Below are 24126 nucleotides of genomic sequence, written 5' to 3'. Positions count from 1 at the left end.
AGGGCGCCGTGATCGGCGGACGCGTCCCGCCAGCGACGCCTTCGCTGCGATCGTCCAGACGACGCAAACGCCGGCTCGCGCGCCGCTCTCCGCTCGGGACGTTTTCGATTGCGCATAAACAGACTGCATTCCAGACGAAGAAATCGTCAGCGCCGGCTCCTCGCCCGGGATTTAGAAAAAAAAGAGGGAAGCAGTAGAGCAGCAACGCTGTGGACGTCGGCGGCGGCGGGCGGGCATGCGTGCGGCAAACCGGTCCCCCCAGAATCGCGGCTTTCTGGTCTCGTCTGGCGCGTGACCTCGACAAGGTCCTTTGAGAACCCCGCTAAGGCTGCTCCTTTTCTCTTACCTCTTCTTTCTGTTCACTCGCTGTCTCCCCCCGACTATCTTCTTGTGCTCCTGCTAACTCGCCCTTTTCGTGTTATTTGCTATTTTTGTTGTTGCTGCTTCTGTCGCCCTTTCTTGCCGCCTTGTTCGCCTTTTCTTTGTTTTCCGTACTCGCCTCGTAACCTGTCTTTTCTCCTTTTTCGCTCTCTTTTTCGATTTTATTTCTGCGCTGCTGCCTCACTGGCGCCGAACTCGACCTCCTCGCGTTCTACAAGATTTCCCTGCGATGCACGTTCGAGCGGCCAGCGCCGTCTGGAATATATAGCTGCTTGTTTCTTTTAATTTTCCTTTTTTTGTGTGTGTGTTTGCGTTTTTGTTTGTCTCCACGCTTCTTTTTTTTCTCTCCCGTGAAAGAGGTTACAGGAAACGAGCCGCCGTTACACCACCGCAACTCGCTTGTCCAGTTTGGGGCAGTTACGCTAACCGTTACCCGAGACGTTTCGGGCCGCCTCAATGACGCATTCGGCGCGCTCCCTGCCCTACGCAGTTCCATCGCTTCGGAGAATCGCCTTCTTCTTTAGTTTCGTTTTTTTTTCTCCCCCTGTTTGTTTGTTTGTTCTTGCCCGAAGCCCCTCTGGCTTTTCCCTTGGCCGTTCACCAGCTGGGAAGACGATGAGCTGATATGTTTAGTCTCTGTATTTTTTGGTGACGAGGCTAATATTTCATTCTGGTGGATAACGCTCCGGGGGCCAGATTTAGTACAAATATACCCGTGAAATTCTACAATAGGACAGCCGCCTCCGCAGCTAAACTGGTACAGAGAATCGAACGCGTAATGCGAAGGGTATGGGTTCAGCTCCGACCGGCGGCAAATTGTGTTTCCGTCGACTTTCAATTCCCTTTTCCGCACTATTTCTACATTTCGATTAAAACAACAGGTAATTTTCTCTACTCTTTCTTCCTTGGCTTCATTGTGTGTTCTCCTTATGGGGTCGTGACTAGCGAAACATCGAGACCCTCGTTCCCTTTCTTGTCGCTTTTATGATTAAATTATTAAATTATGGGGTTTTACGTGCCAAAACCACTTTCTGATTATGAGGCACGCCGTAGTGGAGGACTCCGGAAATTTCGACCACCTTCGGTTCTTTAACGTGCACCTAAATCTAAGTACACGGGTGTTTTCGCATTTCGCCCCCATCGAAATGCGGCCGCCGTGGCGGGGATTCGATCCCGTGACCTCGTGCTCAGCAGCCTAACACCATAGCCACTGAGCAACCACGGCGGGTGCTTTTCTGATGGACTGCAATACTTCATGCAATCCTCCGCGATATGGTGCAATACGCGTCACGAGCTACCATGGAGTCGACATCACCTCGTTTAGGTGGTCACATACACGCGCCTTCGTGCGTGCGAGTGTGCGTGATTTGCTTGTGACAGAAGCTCTGTGGTAAAAAAAAAAAAGAAACAGCACCAGAAGTTCAGTGGTAAACATCAGGTGCGTAGAATTGCAAATATATACCGTGAAGCATACAGCACAGGGAAAGCGAAGGATGTACTAAAGATGAAAAAAAAGAACTATGCGCGTTTGTGCTTTCGTTACGATCTGATCTTCAGGGACGGCCTCGTAAATTACACCGAGCCGCCAAACGTCCGAGCTCCTGGCGGGAGTGATAAGGCGAGGAGCGAAGCAATGCCGCCGCTTTCTGCTATCATTACAGAATGTCATTACAGAATAGATATACTATCTCTGTATAAACCCGATCAAGCCCCCATGGCACTCTCGCCCGCACCGTCCACCCAAAATAACTACACCCGCGCTCTTACCCGCGTTATAGCAACAACGTCATTTTTTAAAAATAAAAATAAAAGAAAGAGATGTTGTCACCCTATAAGGGTGACGGCGGCTCCTTTTCTCGTAGCTGAAATAACAATATATGTAGTAGAAAAATGAAATTGAAACGACTTCACGGGGCCAGAAATCCACAGCACACAGTCCTATATATACACCCACAAACATATAAATGTAAAAAGGGAAGTCGCACCACAATAAGTTTGTAAACAAAGTCACAAACAAAGTCACACAAGCGGGCGCGATGTAGACTGCGCTGAGCGTGTAAACAGATGGGGAATTACACAGGGTTAAAGTAATACACGCACAGAATATGACAGTCGGCGTTCTTGTTGTAGCATTAATAATTGCATAAACGTTTCAAAATTCCACTGGTGGGCTGTAACTGCAGTGCGCGTTAATGCGCCACCGAGCAGCATTCGGTGAAATTTGAATATACTGTATATAGTCGCGGAGCGCAGCAGTTCGGAAACGCTCTCATCAACGTACCACTAGGCGAGTTATTTGTGTGCACGGTAATGTAATGCAAACAAGGTAAATTGCTTTATGTTCTAGCTATGTACACATGACGACGCCCTTGGGGGGAAACTGAAATGACTAGGACTTACCCTACTAACGGTTTACATGAATAATTGTATCTCATATGCGTGATATGCACTCACCAAAAACAACTAGTATTAAAAAAAGCGAACGAATATACAGTTGATCTGGTTCTCAAGAAACATCCTGCATGAGGCCCTGCTTAATACTTCTGAACATCCCCTCATCGAAAGCCCTTGCCAGCTGATTGGAGGGAGGATGACAAAATTTAATTAAGACGCCGCAATGAAGGAAGGCCTGTGAGCACCCCTCTAGCGCGGCGCTCTGTGCTCGGGGAAAGGAGGGGAAGAAAAAGGGGAGTGGCGAAGGCGACGAGGCAGCGCCGTGATTGAGGCGTTCCTGGTACGGCATTTATAAAGCAAGGAAAAGCGCAGATAAACACACTGACGAAAAAAAAAAAGAAAAGCCGTGTCCTTCTGTCCGTATCTTGATTTGCGCTAATACTTGCAGTACGGGAGAAGGTTGGGCGGGGTGAAACAAACGCGCGTGACTGCTCGGCCCATGTCTAAGCAAACGAGTTGGGTGCCTCCTGGCCAACAACAACAAGAAGAAAATTGATTCCCATTCGCATATAGGTTGGTGCGAAGTCAATAAGGCAGATATTGAATAACTGAAAGAAGTGGCAATGAGAAGGGGAAAGAAAATATTGGCTAAACGTTGGCGGCATTGAAAGCGGAACATTTCCCACTGGAGGTTAAAGAAACTACACCCAAAATCAGCACATATGAGCGTGAAAATATGATTTAATGTTTTTTTTATTGATTAATTTAATAAAGGTGTGGCGAGTGGGGCGAGCTCAGTTTAGATTTAGTTGCCCCCGTTGCTCCTCTCCATCACTTTCATTTTCCCTCCCGCCGAGCGAAAGCCGAACAGCGCGCCTAGCGCCGACCGACGTGACCTACTCGTTCACCGCAGCGTTCACAGATGGCGCCACCATTTCTGTCTGACGCACACACGCCCCAGCAGGTACGAAAAAGCGCGCGGGATCCCTTTCCATGGCGGAGCGACGTTAGCGGCACCGGCAGCGCTGAACCGGTCCCGTTACTTCCGCCGCTCTTACCTTCGGGAAATGCAACCGCGGCATTGATTTTGCCTCTGCTATGTCCAAGCAATGCACGTTACCTCCCCTACCCACCACATATACATTTTTTTTTTTTGACTCCGTGTTTGCCGCTTGTACGGGGCATGAAGTAGTTTGCCCTGCCAGCGTCTGGTGCCAAGCGCCTTCAAAAATAATTAAGCGAATTCCTTGGCTGCCATCGTGTAGCGCGCACACTTTTTGTCGTTTTTATATTGTGGAGCCCAGGCGCGCCTAAATATGTTAATTTAACTGGCAGTGGAAGCCATAGAAGCTTAGGAAGGCAGAAGGGTGGACGACGGTCACGTTAAATCATAGTCGTACTTAACCTGAATACGCCTTAAGCCTCTACCCTTTTGGTACTACCTTGGAAGGTGTTGGATATTTGTAGTTCAAGTGCTTTGAATGGGGTCCTAGCCTAATGCGTCTACGTTTCAAAGCATCCGAAGTTTGCGCCTTACAGCCCGTGTGTTATGTGAAGGTTAAGTCGCTGTATACCCGGTTGAAACACTTCGTCCACTGGACAACCATGTCACTTTCAATCATCAGTGCAACGATTTGCGGACAAGGTGGACTTCCGCTAAACTTCTTATTCAAATTACCTACGAAGGACGCTCCGAGGATATTGCATCTGGACCTTTATCGGCCCACGCTTCAACGTCCTCTCAGAAACTTGCTCTTTCAGTTTACTTGAGAGAAAAATGTATTTTCAGATATGGTGACGTTATAATCCAAAGCTATCATCTTTTCAGCTCATGCATACGTAGTACCTTGCTGATTTTCTGACATAATTTAATTCAGTAGGCTAAATGGAACGAGTTCAATAAGCCACTTGGGCCCGGCGGAAGATAGGAACAAGGAAGTCCTCACCCGCACGGCCGGTTGCGCGTATGTGAACGTACACTGCCCTTTTCAGACAATACAATATGTTGCATCAGTGAGATAGCGCCTGCTGCGAACGCAACATTTATTCTAGCAAACACCGCGGTGTTTGCTAGAATAAATGTTGCGTTCGCAGCAGGCGCTATCTCACTGATGCAACATATTGTATTGTCTGAAAAGGGCAGTGTACGTTCACGCAAGAAGATCGCACATACGCGCAACCGGCCGTGCCGTTGAGATTCGTGCTAAAGGTCCTTACATGAGAGGGAAAGAGAGAGAGATAGCTAAGAGAGAAAAGGCAGGGAGGTCAACCAGACGAGCGTTCGGTTTGCTACCCGACACTAGGGGTGAGGGAAAGAGGGAATAGAAAGAAGAAAGGAGGAAGGAAGTGATGACTGTGTGCAGTAAAGCAGCGTGACACCAAAGTGGAGTTCCATAGGTGATGACCTGCGTTAAGCACATTTGGGACGACCAAAGGGCCAGTGGTTGTTGCGCGAATAGGAGGCTGCGGGTGAGCTATGGGGCTTACTCGAAAGTTGCAAGCACTGGATTAAGAGCATCCATCTCTGTGCAATGTACCTAGCATATGCCTATGATGCCCCTCGTACATACGGAAGTGATGTCCGCAGGACGCGAAAACTGTGGCCAAACGTACGTGCGAGGGATGTCTGCTGCACATATTCAACACATCCCAGGGGGCCGGGATGTGCATACCCTTGTAGTGAATGTTTCAAAGGATGCCCATCTACTGCCGCTGCAACTCCTTTTGCAGGCGTTGCTTTGTGGCCCAATTAGAAAACGTGCGATTCTGTTGAACTGACGGTGTGCTGAGCGTGACCGGATGCCCTGTTTCTTCAGTAATTTTGATAAGGGGCTTTCTTTGCTATATACTGCATGAGGCGGGCGCAGCCATTTTTGTACCACAGCTGGTAGCTCCGCCAAAGTGCCTAAGTTTCTTTTCTATTGTTCAACGTGCTTTCAACTCCGTGAAGAGTTTCACGTACCGCGCGTTGTACGTATACATGAGCTGCTTGACGTCACAGGGAGAAAGCAGAAAGCCGACAGGCGGAAGCAAAGTTTGCTGTTACGTAGCTTAAAAGTGCGCGAATGCATCAGAGAAAAGGGGGAGTTAACGTTAATCATCAGGATGGCTCAGCGGCCCAAGCAAGGGCGAAAATCAGTGCTGAGGAAAGGTAAAGATAAATAAATAAAGCACTCTCGTAGCTTCCAGGGCAAGCCAACCTCGCACGAAGAGAGTTTCTGGTCCTCAGGCCATCGGCTTGAAGGGCAGTCGTAATAATGGAGAGACAAAGAGAGAGAGAGAGAAAGAGAGAGAGTTTCTCATATCACAGCCTACTGATTTCTTCTGTGGTGTCTCCAATAAGAAGCACAAGGAATTTGGCATTACGTACTTCAATGGAGGCATCAAAGATAAATAATTAGGCCGCAAAATCTGAAACGAGACCTCTCTATTTCTCTCTCACTCTACATCTCACTAAAATGTTACGCCGCGGTGTTCTACGCTTTTGAAGGCGTGACCTCTTTTCTATTCGGACCTCGTGGTGGGTACTCGACATTAGAAACCGGAACTATTTGGCTAGGCTGTCCAAGGCAAATAATCGTGACAAGCACGCCTAACACGGAAGCGCTGAGGAGCTGATAAGCTTGCAGATAAGTCGGGCGAGGACGAGCTTGCGTTGGTGCAAAGTGCAAGTGCGATTACTTTGAAATGGATGGCACACCCATATCTTGATGCGTTGCATGGGCACATTTGGAACGAGTTATCGTGCAGCAAGCAGTCTGTCAAAGTAGGGTGAGTGAGCTCTCAAACAATGAGAAAGACATTCGAGGCCTGCAGGTATTTCGAAGAAGCAATGAGATTAGATAAACGACGGATGTACCGTGCTTTCGGATTGACGCAAGGCAAGATTAAAGGGCGAATTTTAGGAAGCGCTGTTCGTTCGGCAGTAGACTTAAGTAGGCTGGCGGTACTTATAGTGCATTCCCGTGAACAGCGCATTGCGCTTCATGAGCAGGAACGTCATTTCGCTTTAGTCTCCCCATCCACGCCGACCTGATATTGGTACTGGAATGTATGAAATGAAATGCGAGGAGCGCTGTCCTAACACCAACAAAGGCTGCAGTTGATTTCATGGAAGAAATACGGCCACCTTGGACTCTTAGCGCGGGAGCGACGCGATTGCATTGTTGAGGTACAGATTTGTCACGATGGTGATGCTGATGATCTTTGTTGACATCCCCTTTGAAACGGGGCTGAGACAAATGGCCCCTTTTCCTGCTTGATTTAATCAGGTTTTACTACATCTAGCGCCATCTAGCCTTTTGCCTATCAGCTCTCGATCTTGATTTTCGTATTTAAAGCTTCTATTACTATTGTACCGTTGTCTACACTTGCAATGACTCCGGTTCTATCAAACTCTTGCCCGCCAATTTCTTTCCGCCAATACTCTAAACGTCTCTCATAGAGTATTGGCGGAAAAAAATCCTCGCAATATCGGGCAAATACCCTAAACGTCTTTTCTTTTGGCCCTTGCGCCACTAGACACCATATTCATCATCACTATAAACCTCTCGTATACTTATCTCGACTGCTGACCAATTAATCCTTAGACAGTTAATCCTAAGACCAGTGACGCTCCACGCACGTCATCGCCGGGATCAGCCGGTCGTGTGCATGGGTGACAAGGACGCAATGTAATCGATCAATGCGGATTCGTTACGTTACGTATACCGGCCCCCTATTTCACATCACTTCACCAAACACACTTTTCATGGTTGCAGCGTCCGCCATCCCGATATAAATCGGTCTATACACATAGTTGCCAGCGCATTCTTTCGGTTCAGTCATGTCAACCAGCGTGCGGTTCGTCGCTGCAGTCGCGTCGACTGCCTAATACCGCCGAGGGACTCCCTAATACCGCCGAGGGACGGTGATTAATTGCGGCGTGTCCTTCCAGTCGTCGTCCAGCGCTACCACGGCGCGACGGCGCCTATACGTTCGAGGTGTCGATCTCGTCGCGCCTTGAAAAGCAAGCGCAGCGGAGTGCAGCCAACAACGTTTCTTTTTTTCTTTTTTTACCCCTCACCCTGCATGATCGTCGTCCGTCGCCCTGCACCACGTATCTGCTCCGTTCGAGATTCCTCTGTAAATTGCCTCTTCGCGCTGCCAAGATGGCTGGACCCGATAGTTTCCGCGGTTTTGCTTCCTTTTCGTCTCCAATAACGAAGGGGCGGGGCGCGAGACAATTATCGCGCCGTTTCGCGAGCTGCGCTGTGGAGGAAAAGAAATAGGAATGTCATTTCGCGAGCTATACGATCTGGAGAGAAAACGAATGCTGACTGGCATTCGTTTCCTTGGCGCTAAACGCGAGGGAGCCTGTGAAAAATAAAAATCATGATAGCGAGTAAAACGGCGATAAGAAGGCAGTGGAGCATGCACGCGTTCTGCAAGGAAAAGTATAAAGAGAACCAACTCTGTTCTCAGCCTTCCTTATCTCAATATCTCGCTCCATTATGGCTTTGGATACAAAGATTTCGCTCATTTGAACGTTGCAGGAGGAACTGTCGAAACCACGCGCCGGACTGCACGTAGTACCTTTATCGGAGCGATTCTGCAGATGACGGCCGGTTCGCTCACGTTTGTACTGGCCACGAAACAACAACTGCGGGAATTGCAGGCATCAGTCAGCCAAGCGAGGTCGACCGTCTATACTTACTTTCCTTCTATACATTAAACGGTCCTTTTTATTTTTTTGATAGACGCGGTAAAAATGAAAACTTGGCATTATAGTATAGCAGACACTGGCGCTTTCCTCAATTCTATATATGATCCGTAAGAAGTAGGTTGCCAGAATGGGAACTGTTGTGCTTGTTCTGTTGAAGCCCACTAACATGAAGAAAAAAAAAGGCAATCTTTCTCTTTTCTTCTTGTGAATATGAAAGTATCGCAATTGTTGGAGTAGAATACATTATTTGGTGCAATCCGGCACCGCGACATTCGCCTTTTAGTACAAAATATTGTAATGATGATTGTAAGGTATGTAACAAGACACACAATGAAAGTTTATACTATCTGCATAACGCCTTGAAGATATTGTGACGGAAAGCCGCTGGACTGCATCAAGAAGGACTCTTATGACCCGTCTGGCCTTCTGGCTACCTGCAGAAACGGAAATTCTTGACTATGCCGTTGTATTCAGGAAAATTTCCCCGAGGTACGCTTCTTAACTTTCTAGCGAGGAGACAACTACAACTGACAACAGCGCCAGTCCGCGTGAGTTTCTCACATCAGACTGGACAGCCTAATTAAAAAGATATATATATATATATATATATATATATATATATATATATATATATATATATATATATATATATAGAGAGAGAGAGAGAGAGAGAGAGAGAGAGAGAGAGAGAGAGAGATACAAATCCAATCTTTACATGGTGGGATCATTGTCAAGGAAGCTTCAGTGAAGCGGTGTGTATATTACATCTTATACAACTAACGGCAACGCGTGCAATTGTGTTTGCTTTCATCCTACACATGCAGCGCCTAACCTCATGCAACGTTTAAGTTCATCTGCCACAGAGGTCTCAACGTTAATCTACTGTAGTTTTTACATTTATCCGCTGCACCTCTCACAAGCTACGGCGAAGTACAAACGCCCTTTCACGCGTGTGCATGGTGTGAGACGTCTACACAATGATATCACGGGTACGGAAGGTGATGTATCATGCTTGCCGAGGGAAGACTGGCGATGACAGGTGTATGCACATAGAAGTGCATTTAAGGGAATCTGAATCTTTTGTGTCGCCGTTCTGGAAGATTGTCCAAAAATAGGCACACACCAAGTAGCACATACCGAATGGCTACATCAAAGAAAATCAATTCAAACAAAGAGTCAGTTGAATACATTGCGGTATTCCATTAAGAGTATGCCTTGCTATTGAGGTACAGTCGCGGTCAAAAATACGCGGCCCACGGCTCCAGTCGGCGGAGCGGCCGCGAGCCGCACCGCGGCGCTCGCGTCGGCGCTGCGAGAGTTTGCGCTCTGACGACAGGTATCTCCCTCGCTATCTCGAAACAGCTGAACGATGCACTTGAACTTTATCAACCGTGTTACGTATCCGCCCGAGAGCGAGGGAGATACCTGTCGTCAGAGCGCAAACTCTCGCAGCGCCGACGCGAGCGCCGCGGTGCGGCTCGCGGCCGCTCCGCCGACTGGAGCCGTGGGCCGCGTATTTTTGACCGCGACTGTACATGTGAGCCGGCACTATATATTAATATTTCATGTAGGATGCTTTTTTTTTATTATTATTGCGCAAAACAGAGGTGCGCTTGCTCGCACTACCTTGTCGGTCCGCATACAAGGACTATATATAAGGTGACCAGACGTCTCGATTTAGGCGGGAGATGTCCGTCCCATAGATTAGGAGTGGAAAAGTGTTTCGTCCCGTTTGGTAGACGTCTCGATTTAGGCGGGTCGTGTCCGTCCCACACATTATGAGTGGAACAGTGTTTCACCACGTTTTGGCTTCTCCAGACCCCGAGTTGTCCCGAGATGCCTGCCCTGTGGTGCCGAATTGGCTGCTCACTTTCTCGGCTGTTGTGTCGCCCCCTTCAAAAATTCCCGAGAGGCACGCGGCAAAGCGAAACACTGCCGGAAGTGAGGCACAGAACGCACGAGCACTTACGACTCATAATTTTTTTTTTTCGATCCAGCTATAATGGATTTCTCAATGCGTTGGCTAACGAGCCGTAGACAAGAGAGAGAGAGAGTAAAGGCAGGGAGGTTAACCAGAGGTGATTTTCCAGTTCGCTACCCTGGACTGGGGATATAGGGGTTGTAAAGACGACGAAGAGCGAGAGGAGAAAAGAAAGAAAGAAAGAAAGAAAGAAAGAAAGAAAGAAAGAAAGAAAGAAAGAAAGAAAGAAAGAAAGGAAGAAAGAAAGAAAGAAAGAAAGAAAGAAAGAAAGAAAGAAAGAAAGAAAGAAAGAAAGAGAACAGGTAACAGAAAAGGCATTCCAATCACATGCGTTCACACAGTTCGGTCTGTCTTAAGGACCGCAGTAGTGCTTTCACGGCCTTCCGATGCGTTGCTAAGTCGCGTAGAGGTTTCAGAATTCTTTCGCCCGATAGAGGCTGGTCGTCCATCTGGTACAGCACTGCGGAAAGCGACTGTCTCTGCACACTGTACTGCGGTCACTGGCAATGAACATGACGAATCGTTTCCGCGTCGCCGCAATCGCGACATGCTACGGTGTCGGCCATCCCTATGCGGAACGCGCGTAGGCATCGGTAAACGTGACGCCTGCACAAAAGGGTCGTGTCTCGTCGGGGAAGTCTTGGTGGAAGTCGGAGGGTTAAGCTTGGATCCAGGGTGTATGAACTGGCGTGCATAAAACGTGGTTAATTCCACTCTGATGTAGTGCACTGGCCTGAAAGTAGGCGGAGCATCCTTGCAGCATTTGTCCTAGACAGTGAGATCGATGACCAGTTGTCTTCTGCATGAGCTGAACGAGCAGCTTGATCGGCACGCTCATTGGCGATGATACCACAGTGACTTAGTAGCCACTGAAAAATTACTGCATGTCCTTTCTCAGTCAGGTGGTGTACGGTTGACAATAAACACTAGTGCCGTCTTCGAGTCGCAGCGTTAGAGTTCTGCTGCCGTCGACGTGGTCAAGTGAGATGTTTTCAACTTGATAGGGGTAGCTTTCGCTATAATGACGACAGCTTCAGTAGAGCTCTTCGGCAGAATGGAGCCGTCAGTGTAAATGTAGTTGTAATACCGGTACTCTTTATTTAATAGGAGTAAGGTAAGCTGTTTAATAGCCGGCGATGACATATCTGCTTTTTTTCTGGACGCCAAGTATTGTCAGGTTGACCTTTCGTTGAATGAAGCACCAAGGAGGAATCGAAGGTCTCGCGGCAGGTGCCAAGCAAGATGGTATAGCCTCACGGTGTGCGGATACCGTTCGGTAGAACGAGGCAGGTGGCCTCTCCGCAGGTAGAGAGGCTAGATGGCGGCAAGGAGTGCAGGCAAGGTGCCGTACATGCACTCTCATTGCTTCAACTGTGATGTGGGTCTTGATGAGGTGGTCTCTGGCGATTGCAATAGGTGCCGCCATTGACGCGCTTCGAGCAATCAGACCTAGACAAATCCGGAGTGCCTCAGCCTGAACGCTTTCAATAGTACGTAGGCTTAATTTACTTGTGTTAGTGAATACTGGCAAGCTGTACCGCAAGAATCCGAGAAAAAGTACCCTATATAGTTGCAGCGTAGCGCTTGTGGACTGTCCTGAATATGATGTTCAGAGACAGTCCCTGGCGTCCGTTCTAGCGCACCTTGACAATAGACCATTGTCAGTTGCAACTTTTTTCACATATCGCCGACAGAAGACATCGCAGCTGAAGGCGACGAAGGGACTACTTCGGTTTATGAAGGAGACGGGCTTGCACAAGCGGCTGTGACAGTGATATCACGTACCGCGCAAGAGTGACAGACTGTAACTAACGATGTGTGTGCCGTGTTATGTACTCCCTATCTCTTCTCCCCATCTTTCATCCCCCCCCCATCTCGCTCCCATGTGTAGGGTAGCAAACCTGTTAAGCTAAACTGGTTAACCTCCCTGCCTTCCTTCTTCACTTTTTCCTTCCTTCCTTCATTGTGGAGACTTGACTTGAGAAGGTGACAGATGCTTGTCAACCGCTTCTTCGTGTACACTCCATGGGGGCTCTATGAGATATCTTTGTCAATTATGACACCCAAGAATTTGTAAGACCGTACAAGTGGTATGATCTACCCATTGATTAATACACTATATTGCGTCATGGGCTTACCCGTAAATGCCACAAGTGCACATTTATCCGATGAAATTTCCAGGTCTTGATTGCGGTCTCAGTGGCAGCTTTCTGGAGCCTTCTGCCCAGCTATAAGCGTGCTCATTCTGCCCTGCTTTTCACGCACGAGTTGTTGGGAGCACGTGGAATAATGCCGAAGCGCTAGGGGAAATTTACTGAAAAGCTTGGAAAAGAGTTTTCAGTCACATAAACTCAATTTGCAATGAATGTTGAATCTCGTTTACTTATCCCCCACCACCCACCCCTTCGTCCTTTTTTGTCCCGCTTTTACGTCCCAGGAATGTGATTACATTAGTTATATAAGCCTGTGTGCTGGTAGTTACATTTACTGCCCATATAACATTCGTATATATATACACAAATATATCCGCCGAGATACCGACTGTCCAAGCAGCAGTCACGCCAAACACGGAGCAGTATAGGCAGAGAAAGCTTCGCTTTAAAAATATTTCCCATCTCCCTCCATCAAATATTTTCTCACGTCTATCAAGTGGCTTCATCCAACCTCGAGTCAAACTCCATACTGCATGCCAACGAACTAGTTCACTCGCTCTAGCGCACAGGCGTTTAAGCAAACAAGAGGTTGACTATACTACAGATACAACACTCTTGTCCAAGCTCGTATACAGCATACTGTATATCATCTTCCGCGAACAGTGCTTTTCCGTAATCTCTGTTGGAATTCCGAGCAGGTAGCTTAAGTCTCATAATTCCCACTAATCTGTCGTTCTTTCCCGTCGCACTTATGCCTATGCCTGCGGCTCGAAGAACCTTCCATCAAGGCACGGCTGCGGACAAAATGTGGGATCGAGAAACGAATACGTTCTGCTGCTGGACAGAATGCCACAGCCGCCGAATAACCGCGACGGGTGGTAGAGGCGCGTTTATGTTATTCGGGACGAGGACCGCGATTTCGTTGCTTCGACGAGACGCATATACATCGCAGCGGTTTTGCGACTGCTGGAATTCAGTTCAGCGTGTGGTCCCCTTCGGTTGAGACGCGCCTTTGTCATCCAGCGGGGAGCCCACTCTGCCTGCGTGTCGAAATACCACTTCCCGCTGAACAGTGGCCGCGTACGGTCGGGAGGGGCCGCGGAACGGCGACTGACATTTCGAGGACTGTCGTCTCGGCCAAGCGGCATCGTGCGCAATCTTTTTCAACGTTTCCGAGTGCGCTTGCTCTCCCAGCGCGCATGCGTGCGTGAGTACAGGCTGCTTCTCCGAAATGCGGAAGCGTGAGCGCTCCTTTTCCCGAGTCACAATCGCCGGCGATTGTCTCGCTACTTACGCTGCATCGCCAACTCCTTCCTCACCACTCCTGGCACGTATACGCGTCCGTAGAAGCAGAGACACTGAGACAACGAAATCCTTGCAACAACAAAGCGCGCGGGAGAAGGAATTGTATTGGCGCACTGGCGGCCGACCTGACACTGATGCCTCGTCGTACATATGCCGCTCACTTGCAGCTTGATTACCGGTTACAGTTTGTCTCCAAACAGGCTACAGTGCGTTGTCGTGAGGGCGCAGCCATATCTTTTTTTTTCGTTTCACTGCACCGCGTCTATAGGACATACCGGGTTATTTGTCAACGTGCGCCTCAGTCGACAAATTCGAGCGCATGCAAGACGAAGTCGCTGCATGCATTATTAGCCAGCCCACTGTTTTCCATTGTGTATCTCAAGCCTCCGTTTGTTTGCCTCTTAGGCTAGCCCACATGGTGTGCATTTGCGACGTATCTTCAGTGTCGCAGCGTCACTAGGTTTCGACTCTGTGCCGCGAATTATAAGCCACCGTTTCAGTCTTGACAGCAGAGTGCCGCGGTTGAAACGCGTGCGGCACGCGTTGCGCGCCCTTTAATCGGTGACAACGTACTTCACCTAAATGTAAAGAGCGGTTATCACAAAACGTCAATAGAGGCAACGACACCGGACGACGTCACCTTGAATATATATGGGAGGTGCACTTGGTGTGGTTGCCGGTTAATGCATGCGTATCCCGGGTAAATTATTGCTACGGTTGGGCACTTCTCATGTTTCATGCTTTATTGCTAATCTTCAACAATAAGTGAACGCAGAGCGGCACTCCCGCTGCATTGATTCGTGATTGCTACTTCTCATCTCAGAAATAATCAACAATGGGTTATTCGAGATAACAAATTAAATAACGACAAATGGTCGTCATTTCAACAGGCTTTAATTTTGGGATTCACTCTGCTGCTGATGCGCGTCTAGAGCCCATTCTTGTCTTTAGAAACATCGGTTATCGCTACGTGCGCCATCTGTCCCACCCACCTCTTTTCTTATCCTCCTCCTTCCCCTTTTCGTGTAAGGCACTGGTACTAAGTATTCAGGTTGGCGAATCGCGTGGACTTCAATGCAATGTACGTTCATCGGCTGTCGCAGCTGCTCTCCGATTCGAGCACACCTGGTACGCGTTTCCAACACGCGGGCACAAGAAAAAATTATGGGGGCACCTCAGCCATTCTTATCATGCGTCAACGCGAGAACATTACTTATTGCCGAGTGCGTTTCTAAGTTATGTCGCCGAGTTTAGTGTTGCGGCACAACGTTGCTGAGCGTAGTGCTGCTGCATTATGTTTCCGAATGTAATGTTACTGCTTATGAGGTCGTAACAACGCAAGACGACAAACCGGTCATATTGCTATTTGAGCTGAGTTTTATTCGCGGAGTTCTCACTAACGTAGTGTTTCACGCGCATTGCGCTCAATGTTCTTTCCCGATGACAATACTTTTCATTGCGATGACATCTCTTCGCCTAGAGATGACAGTACTTTACCGAGAGGCACCATGGTGTTGGCACTAAATTTCTTCGTCGGGTTCGTAGGCGAAGTCCACCTCATACTCTGAGGGGATGTCGTAGTCGTAGTCGGATGGGCACCTGAAGGGCGCTGAATCATTCGCCGTCGTCATTCGTGAGCACCGGCGACGCTGTCTGCGGGTCCAAGTTGATCGACAGTAGCAGCTGCTATGTTGCGATGGTCTTGTACTTAGTCGGCAGTCAACTGGCGCATCCGGCCACGCTTTGCTGTCTCGCCTGATGAAGCAGACGCGGGGGATTCAACTTTGGACGATGAAGACTCAATAGCGTCGACGGTGGCGCCACTCCTATTATACGCCATGTATTGAATCGACCGCTAGGCAGAGCCCAACCACGTGCCCAGCCTCGAAGATATTCGTGACTGTGTTTGGGACGGGAACAAGCAGCGCTCGGACGGGAAGAAGTCAGGACGACATACAAGGCGCCTTGTCTGTCGTTCTCACTGCGTCCGGTCCAGGGCTGCTTGTTTGCGCCCCACTGATACACCAACCAGCCCAGACCAGCACATTCCTTCAGTTCACGAATGTTGCCTGTTGCAACGGTGGCGCAATTACTAGCGCGCTCGGCTGCGGATCGGAACACTGGCGGTGGGGCGGAGTGTCGAAACCTCACCAGGACCACTTTTTTTTTTTTTCAGTTAGGTGAATGCGATGTAATTCGAGAGCCGTTTTTCTGCCAAAGAATTTCTGATAACGACTTTCTAATAACGGCGGGGGCGCACAATGAGCCAAGTAATACTCTCGCATTAAAACCAGTTGTTACAGATATCTCCGCGACCCATGCGCCATCTAACCGATGCACCCGCCAACTTCTTGCGCCCTGCACGCCTTCCTGTGGACACTGGTTCCTGCGTGGCTTTAAGCTTTGCATTACTCTTCTTGCTAAGCTACCAAAGTGCTCCACAGTAACTTATTCGTCCTCTCTACAGTAGTGGCAGTAGTCCAAGAAGAGTGCGCGGTGCCGGCACTCATTGTCGAACGGCAAGTACTGAGCCTCCTGGGGAAGCATTACACCAACCTATACCGCAAGCAAGAGCTTTCTCTTGTTGTTGTTGCCTCAAAACATGGCAACAACTCTTCAATTTCTCGGCATGCATGCTTCCACATGCAGCTTGAAATCGGAGAGGACACTGCGGTGCTCAACCAACACAACTTTTGGACGCACTCCTCAATTTCAGGAGGCCTGTAGAATCTGCAAAATCTTTTTTTTTGTTTCTTTTCTTTTGAGTGTTTCACGTGTTGCATCATCGATTCCGGCCATTTGTTACAACCGGGGGCGTGTATAGATAGCGACGAAACTCCATTCTCTCATTCAGATATCTGTCTCTCCCATCCTTGCCCTTGTTTTCCTCGACGAAGGGTAAATTGGAGAGCGCTTCAGCAGATCTGTGCCATCCGCCGCCGTCTCGATCACCGGGCAATGTACGCCAACAGAAACCCTTCGGCTCGCGCGCGAGTTCACTGGAGCGAATGAAAAAGAGTGCGGCTTGCATGCGATCGAGTCCCTCGCTCCGCACCCCCCCCCCCCCCTCTGTACATACGGCGCCAATGCATCTTCTCTCCATCGCGATGCGCACTGTTGCGGGCATTCGTCACGAAACCAAGGCTCCCGCGCGCATGCGCGCGAGGCAAGGTCATCGGAAGGTCATCGTGGTACTCCGCTTTGGAGCCGGGCCATTGCGGAGCAATTTGGCTGGGCCGGACACCGCCAGCGGCCGATGATGCGATTGGCGGCGGCCGGCCCCCCTGAGCAGCGCTCTTTTCCTCATCGTCGCCCGACACCGGTTGTGGTGGTCGAAGTTCGGCGCGCTCCGACTGATTGCCTCGCGTGCTGGTCGCACGCCCGTGACCCCACTGCACCGCACACACCCCAACCCCGCCCAGTGCATTGCATCTAATCCTCCTGGTCCCTTCCTGCATCCTCGAATTGGGGAGTCGCAGTGCTTCGCAGAAGAGTACGGTTGGCGTTACGCGGCGCCTCGTTGTCACGGCTTCTGACGCTCCAGGAGACCTGGGCGTAAGGCTGTGCAAAAACGAAACGAAGCGAAAGACGCAGAGGCGCCGCAGTCAATCACAACACCACAGGTAACGCTGACAACAACAACAACGAGAATGAATGTCGAGGTCCTGCCATCTTTCCGGCGTCCATTGTGAGCGACGGATCCGCCGCCATATGGGCGACCCATGCTGGAATGCGAAGGGGTCCTCCTTCGGAGTTCCCTTTGTGCGGTCAGCGTGTAAGTGGCACAATCGCCTTGAGGACAACGGGCCTCCTCCACGGAAGTCAGCCATATAAAGGCATATTATACGCTGTGTGAGCTTCTTTTTTTTTACTTCTTTTGTTATTTTTACTCATGGCGGAACGAGGAAGCCGGCACGAGACCCCCGGCAGTCAGGCGTTGCGACTTCGCGATGAGGTCTCGTCATGCGAAGGCATTCTTTTTCTTCTTCTTTTCGTCGCCGTCCACTCCATTGCTATGTTGAGCGGATGACCTAGTGCACAGCAATTTTGTGCATGGCCACATTTCCGGGAGGAGAGTTGACTGCAAATTGGTTGAGAGCTAGCCCCAGGTCGTGTTCAGGTCGATTTACTACATTCGTAATTTATTTGCAAATCGCACACTCACAATTGTCGGGGTAACGTTCTCGGTCACGCGCTCGCGTGCATAATATTTCCGATAATTTTGCTCTCTGTTGCACAACTAAGCGAGCTATACATAAGCGGGCTTCTTCTCACAAGGAATCTAATTCCATAGAAATCAGCTTTGGACGAATATGCGCTACGCACGCGCAGACGTTTCTTCAGAACTTTGCCAAATTTGGAGTGCAGAACCTACCGCCAGCAGAAACGTTCGTATGATCTGGCTTCTCCGCTATAAATGTGTGCGCGAGGAGAAGTGCACTCCTGCGTTCCACAAGCAATAAGCATATCCGATGCACTTCATTGTGAATCAAGCATGTTACTAACGTCGTTATAAGTAAATAACACATAGCCAAAGGCAGATAAGTCTGGTTATTATATGAGCCGGTAACTACTCTGAACAAGCGTCGCTTTCCAGGACACAAATGTACGTAACATTCAAATTAGACGATCGTCTAAAGCCAACCAAAGGTTACTGAAGGTGAGAGGATTATTGAACGCGACCCAACGTAATGGAGCAGCGAAGTGCACGTTGTTTCGAAAAGCTGTGGACGGCTGTCACGTGTTCACATGCGTTGAGATGAAGTTGCCGGGTTTCTTTTCCTTTTTTTTTTTCAGCGATGTTTCTATTGACACAGATGTTATGGAGAATGTTCACACCAAAGACACGTCACAAATGTCGACGAAATTTTACTCAAGAAACCATTTAACTTGGCGCAATTAAATTTACCAGATATATTGGGGATGTCGAGGGTGGTGTTTGTATGAAGTGAAGAGTGTTGGCTTATTATAGGTGCGTCGCGGTAAATAATGTATAGTCTACTATTTGCGCTTCATGAGTTGTGTGACGTACTCCACATTGCGTCTTATGAGGACTGTAGGGAATGTCTAAACAAAACTTGGGAGAAATTGGTTCAAGAGAAATACGCTGCGGGCGGTTTTCAGAGCTCCAGATTCTCTGTGTATGTAGTAGTAAATTAGCGTATTCGTGATAATTGGGGTTCTTCTAGATGCTTGCCGGGGGTTAAAGCATTGTCCGTTTGCGAACCACTAAACGCATCAAAATGAACCATAAACATGCCAGAGGAATTTCGAAGTTGCAGGCGCATTGAAAGCGCAAAAAAAAAAATGTTCGCATTGCAGTCATAGCCTTTACATGGCGCCTAGGATATATGAAGTAAATTTCAGAACGGTCACTGTAAGCAAACGTCTCGCAATTTCTGGTTGAGACGTCGCATACATGTGCATGCCACCTACGCTTAGAAAAATTGGCACTGTGCTCGTCCATACTGTTCGCCTGTTCAGATATGACCAGTATAGACGAGCACTTCAAAGGACTAGGGAGAGCAGCGAAGGAGGATATCAAATCTCGTGGTTTCCAGTCCATCTAGATAGCTCAATTAACCCGCTTGAATGTAATCCTAACGAGCAGGCCCACTGGAGAGCACGCGATTTCACGCACCGCGCTGTAGCGGGTAGCCAGGCTTGGAACGAGGTCAACATCCACAAAGATCCCGTATGTACTTTTCATGAAATTGTTTCCCATTATCAACTAGGAAGGAGGATATTTCCACACCCTCACCCCAAATTAAACAAACCTCAGGCTACCACACTCAGACTCCTGCAAACACGTTCATATCCCACTCCTCGGTCCCTCAACAAGATAGATCCTGAACACTCACAGTCGTGCCCCAAATGTGGTCATGACTCATGCTCTTCTGACCACATGCTCGGGCTGTGCCCAGCCCTTAACGCCTCTCCCCCCATCACGAAATAAGAATGGGAGGAATCTCTCAAGAGGAGCAATCTCCACATTCAACTCCAGGCTGTCCAGAGGGCCCACGACATTGCGGCGCGACTTGATCTCCCGGTCCCATCGTGGGCGGAGCCACCGACTTGATCTTCGGGAGTCTTCGGTTTTGGCTTCCCGAGATCTCAGTCCCTCAGGACTCAAATAAAGTTCTTGTCATGTCATGTGCTCGTCTATCGGCACGGAATTGTCAACTTTAGTGTGTGATTTGTAATCGGTCCCGCGTTCAACGCCGCCCGCACGGGCAATACGGCTGCGGATCAGCCAAGCGCGATAAAGCAGTGCCAGAACGAAGCCACAAGAAGTTTACAGAAACCAGAAACACCTCCTCTCAGTTTGTGTTTGTGTTGTGATTCTGTAAGGTCGCGCAAGGCTGCCGGGTTCCTTTTTTTTTTTTTACTTCCTTCAAACCAAAGAGCCAAATGGGCGCCGCGTAATTATGCACAGTAGCGTCACGTCCAAGATTCTGCAGCTCACCGTGGGGTTGCTATAGAAATGTCAATAGAGCGACCACTTGTTCAGCCCATCTATTCGGCAAGCGTAACGATGCAGGTGCCATCACGCCCGTCACGTTGTCGTCGCCACTGTCTCCGCAGCAAGAACGTGAAAGCTTCCGCCTAAAACGTGCCAGATAGCGAGCGCAAATAAGGAACTTCTTACGCACGGTCTCCCGCTTCTGTGATACCCGCACGGCCGCATTCGCACGATTCACCGCAAAGCATTCGTTCGCCCTTTTCAGCCCACGCCAACGGGCTGAGTTGCTAAGTTGTGGGCGTCGACGTCATATCTTGCCAGCCGGAAGCCTGGCGCCATACTGACTACTGCGCCCAGGTGGCATAGAGAGCGCTTCTCCTATACAAGCATAGACGGCTGCTAAAATTGGCGTTTGGCAGTGTGTGTGTGCCTCTCACGCGTTGACAGTTTTTCGAAAGCATTCGTCACACCCCGCTGCACACAAAGCTCGTTTTTTTTTTTTCATTCGTCACTGAAGCATAGCTTTCTCCGGCCTTCTCCCGCTTGTGCGCGAGCCGTCGCTTGATGGCATCCAGTTGAAATGCGAAGCCGACACTCGATTTAGTGCCAGGTGCGAGAAAAAGCAACCACTCCCGTGTTTGAATATCTCTTGGGGTTTTATTTCTCTCTCTCTCTCTCTCTCTCTCTCTCTATTTCTCTCTCTCTTGCATCATTTTCGCGTGTTCTTGATACGCTTACATATCTGTACGAGGAAATTTGTTGGCACAGCACGGTCATTTGCCAGCTACGTCTGTGTACATACGGACAAAAACTTGAGACGTTGTGTGCATGCACCGACTCTTGTAAACATTCGCACATGGAAGAAACTTCTCTAGCGACACCCCGTTCAACGCATGGCGCACTCTGATTTGCTGCTACAAACAGCAGTCTAGAAACATTTTCCTCTGTCGTCAGCTCTTCTCTTTCTTTTCATTTGGGTGAATGAGAATTCTTTCTTTCATGAAATTTGACACAGTAAGCAAAGACGCAGAAACAAGCACTCTGTTTGCCCAAAGCCGTCACGCTTCTCTACGCTAATATTATGAATCCTATGCAACATGGCAATGTTTCCGGCCTGTTCTTACCTAATCGTAGCCATAAGCGAGTTATACCCATCGAATCACTTGAGATAAACTGAAACAAACCTTTTGGGGAATTCAGCACTCCCTGAACCCCTTAGTGGCAATGAAGAGCGACTTCATGAGTAATGCTGGGAGAAGTTCTGCGATTCATAAAGTAAACAATGCAGCGCGAATTGCTGCAGTTAACCATTATCTGTTAGGGGAAAGAAATCTCTGTCAAGGTTGGCGTAATTTATCAAATCATGGTCAAAGAGGACAAGGAAAGGGTTCTCGAGTTGGGTAATAAAACGCCTTGTGAAAACTGCTGCTGCGTTTACACAAAAATGTCACCACGATATTTACTATGAGCAAATAAATCTCGTATTTTTTTACGAGAGTGTCACAGTGTACTACACTGTGCACCGTATGGCGCTAGGATACAAGCTATAGAGCCTTGCTCCATCTATTTACTGAAGCCCCTGGAAAGATATTTCGCTATCCGGAACAGGTCATGCCTACACCTGAGGTACGAACAAACTGACAAGGCTTGCTTGTCTCTTTTTAAGTTCTTTGCTCTAATGCACACACAAGCAGACGCGCCAGGTCCGAGACTCCATTATGCCCACACCGCTTGCGAGCCGCTGCGACAAAGGCGATCAAAGTGTGCTCCCGCTACTTTCAATTACGCACCGTCATGACCGTGGCGTAGCTTGTCCCTTGAGCGGCTGTCAACCGCTAGAGAACACCGCTGCACGCAAAAGTCCTACGCCTTCCGCGACCTCTGTGCTCTGCGTTCCCCCTTGTTTATCAAGCGCGCATATACGCATTCCCCTAAACGCCCTATATATAACGTGACCGTCTCGGCCAGCGAGCCGTGCTCTCTCGATTAGCGACCTCCCCGCGACGACCAGTCGGTTATCTCTGCAGCGGATGGCTTGCTTAGCCGGTTTGTGTTTCTGCAATGAGCCGTTTTCTGACGGTCGGCGCGAGCGAGCTTTCCTCTGAAGCGCGCCCGGCATCAAGATGGCCACTCGAGGCCGCGCAAAGGTCAACGCAACACGCGCTCGCGATAGCCAGCGAGTGCCGCTATAACCTGTCGTATTAAAACGGTGCAGCGCTCCGAAACGTGCAGCCGGATTCACTCAACAACTAGGGGCCTGACGCTCTCCGCGCTCGCAATAGCAGCGCGAATGAGAACAGAATAGTTAAAGAGGTCACTTCGTGATTATCCGGTCCCCGCGCTCTTACCAATCGTGATATTCAACTTCACGATATCAAAAACTGAGGCAGGGAATCACGAGCAGTTCTTGCCGATTGCTATAGATGAGCTCGAGAAATTTCCGGATCACACCAGCTCCCCCAGCGCTGCACCCTATTGTGCGGCAGGGTATGTGTAGAAGCCTGACGGGCTTGCTTTTAACATACGCGCGCTGCCCGTTCTCGGTTCCCTGAGCATGTGTGTGCCTCCTCATCTTTCTGTGTCTGGCATCTGTGTGGTTCTGTAACGGCGCGTGTGCATGGTATATGCCTTCGCATGCAGGAGAAAGACAGAGGGCAGAGCGGCTCGCCGCGGACGTGCCCCGTGTTTGGGCTGCAACTCTAGCGGCCGTTCGGCAGCGACCTCTCGCGAGATCGAGGCGCGGTCTCATGTCCGTAGACTGTTTGCCGTCCAATCCATCTCTGTGAAGGAAAGGCGCGCTCTCGTGTCATCCCGCTGAGCGCTTAGGTCGAGATACAAAGTTGGCTGACCTGACGGTCAGCCGCAGCGTCATTCTCGTTCCCAGTGCGTTCGTGCGCTGTGCATACAGAGGCGAGCGGTTTGGTAAACGGTGCATATATAGTGCTTGTGTGCACGTGTGTGTGCGGGACTTGCGCAAGCTGAGCACGTCGGTCCTTATACGCACCTCTCTATCGAGTCGAAACGTCTCATTACAAAGCCGCGCGGGACGCAGTCGGCGCTCCGAAATCGATCACTCGGGGAAGCGCACGAGCGCCGCACTTCGACGTTTGCGTGCGCGGCCATTTTTGGGGTCCTTCTTCTTCACTGGGAAGGCTATCGGCCACCTCTTGTTGATAGTGACGGGCACGAACCGAGAATCATGCGCCCGCCAGGCCGGATAGATTGGAAAATAATGGCCCCTTTGTGTGTCATGATCGCGGCACCGAGTGGTGCGGTACGCGGCCCGCCAGATGCTATACCGGAGTGGGCCCTTTCAACAAGTCGTGTGTGTTTCTCGTTGGTGATGCATTACAGGAAGTGCGATTATGGCGTCCTTGGACTTCCGCCTGTAGTGATACACCTAGATTATGTGGATATCCAGTCCTCGGTATTCAGCATGCTCAGGACCAAGCAAACGCGTAAACCGGTATATATAGCCTGAAGCGCCTACTCCTTACCTGAGGGGATGATCACCACGTACCTTGGGACATTGCGAAATGGAAGGGAATCGAGAGGTCATGGGTTCGGCGGAAATTACACAATGTTAAATCATTGACCGAATTTATAAGTTATCGACAGTGGTGGAACAATGGACGCCTATGGCGTCAACGTTACGACAAGGAGTCGTCTTCGTTTTGACCCCCTGTCACCTCGTCGAAAAAAAAATTAATGTGGACTAGCGTTAGTTAATTCAAGTCTCCCTCCT

The 24126-nt window shown here is 49.4% G+C and overlaps 1 protein-coding gene across 2 annotated transcripts in view; it reads left to right on the top strand.

The window, feature by feature from the left end:
- LOC135911330 (uncharacterized) overlaps positions 1-24126 on the top strand; it is a 307264-nt gene that overhangs the window by 137322 nt on the left and 145816 nt on the right. The window lies entirely within an intron of this gene.

The sequence above is a fragment of the Dermacentor albipictus genome, chromosome 1 (assembly GCF_038994185.2).
Source record: "Dermacentor albipictus isolate Rhodes 1998 colony chromosome 1, USDA_Dalb.pri_finalv2, whole genome shotgun sequence".
NCBI classification, from domain to species: Eukaryota; Metazoa; Arthropoda; class Arachnida; order Ixodida; family Ixodidae; genus Dermacentor; species Dermacentor albipictus.
Note: the sequence above shows the minus strand (reverse complement) of the source record. Positions and strands in the feature narration are given on the sequence as shown.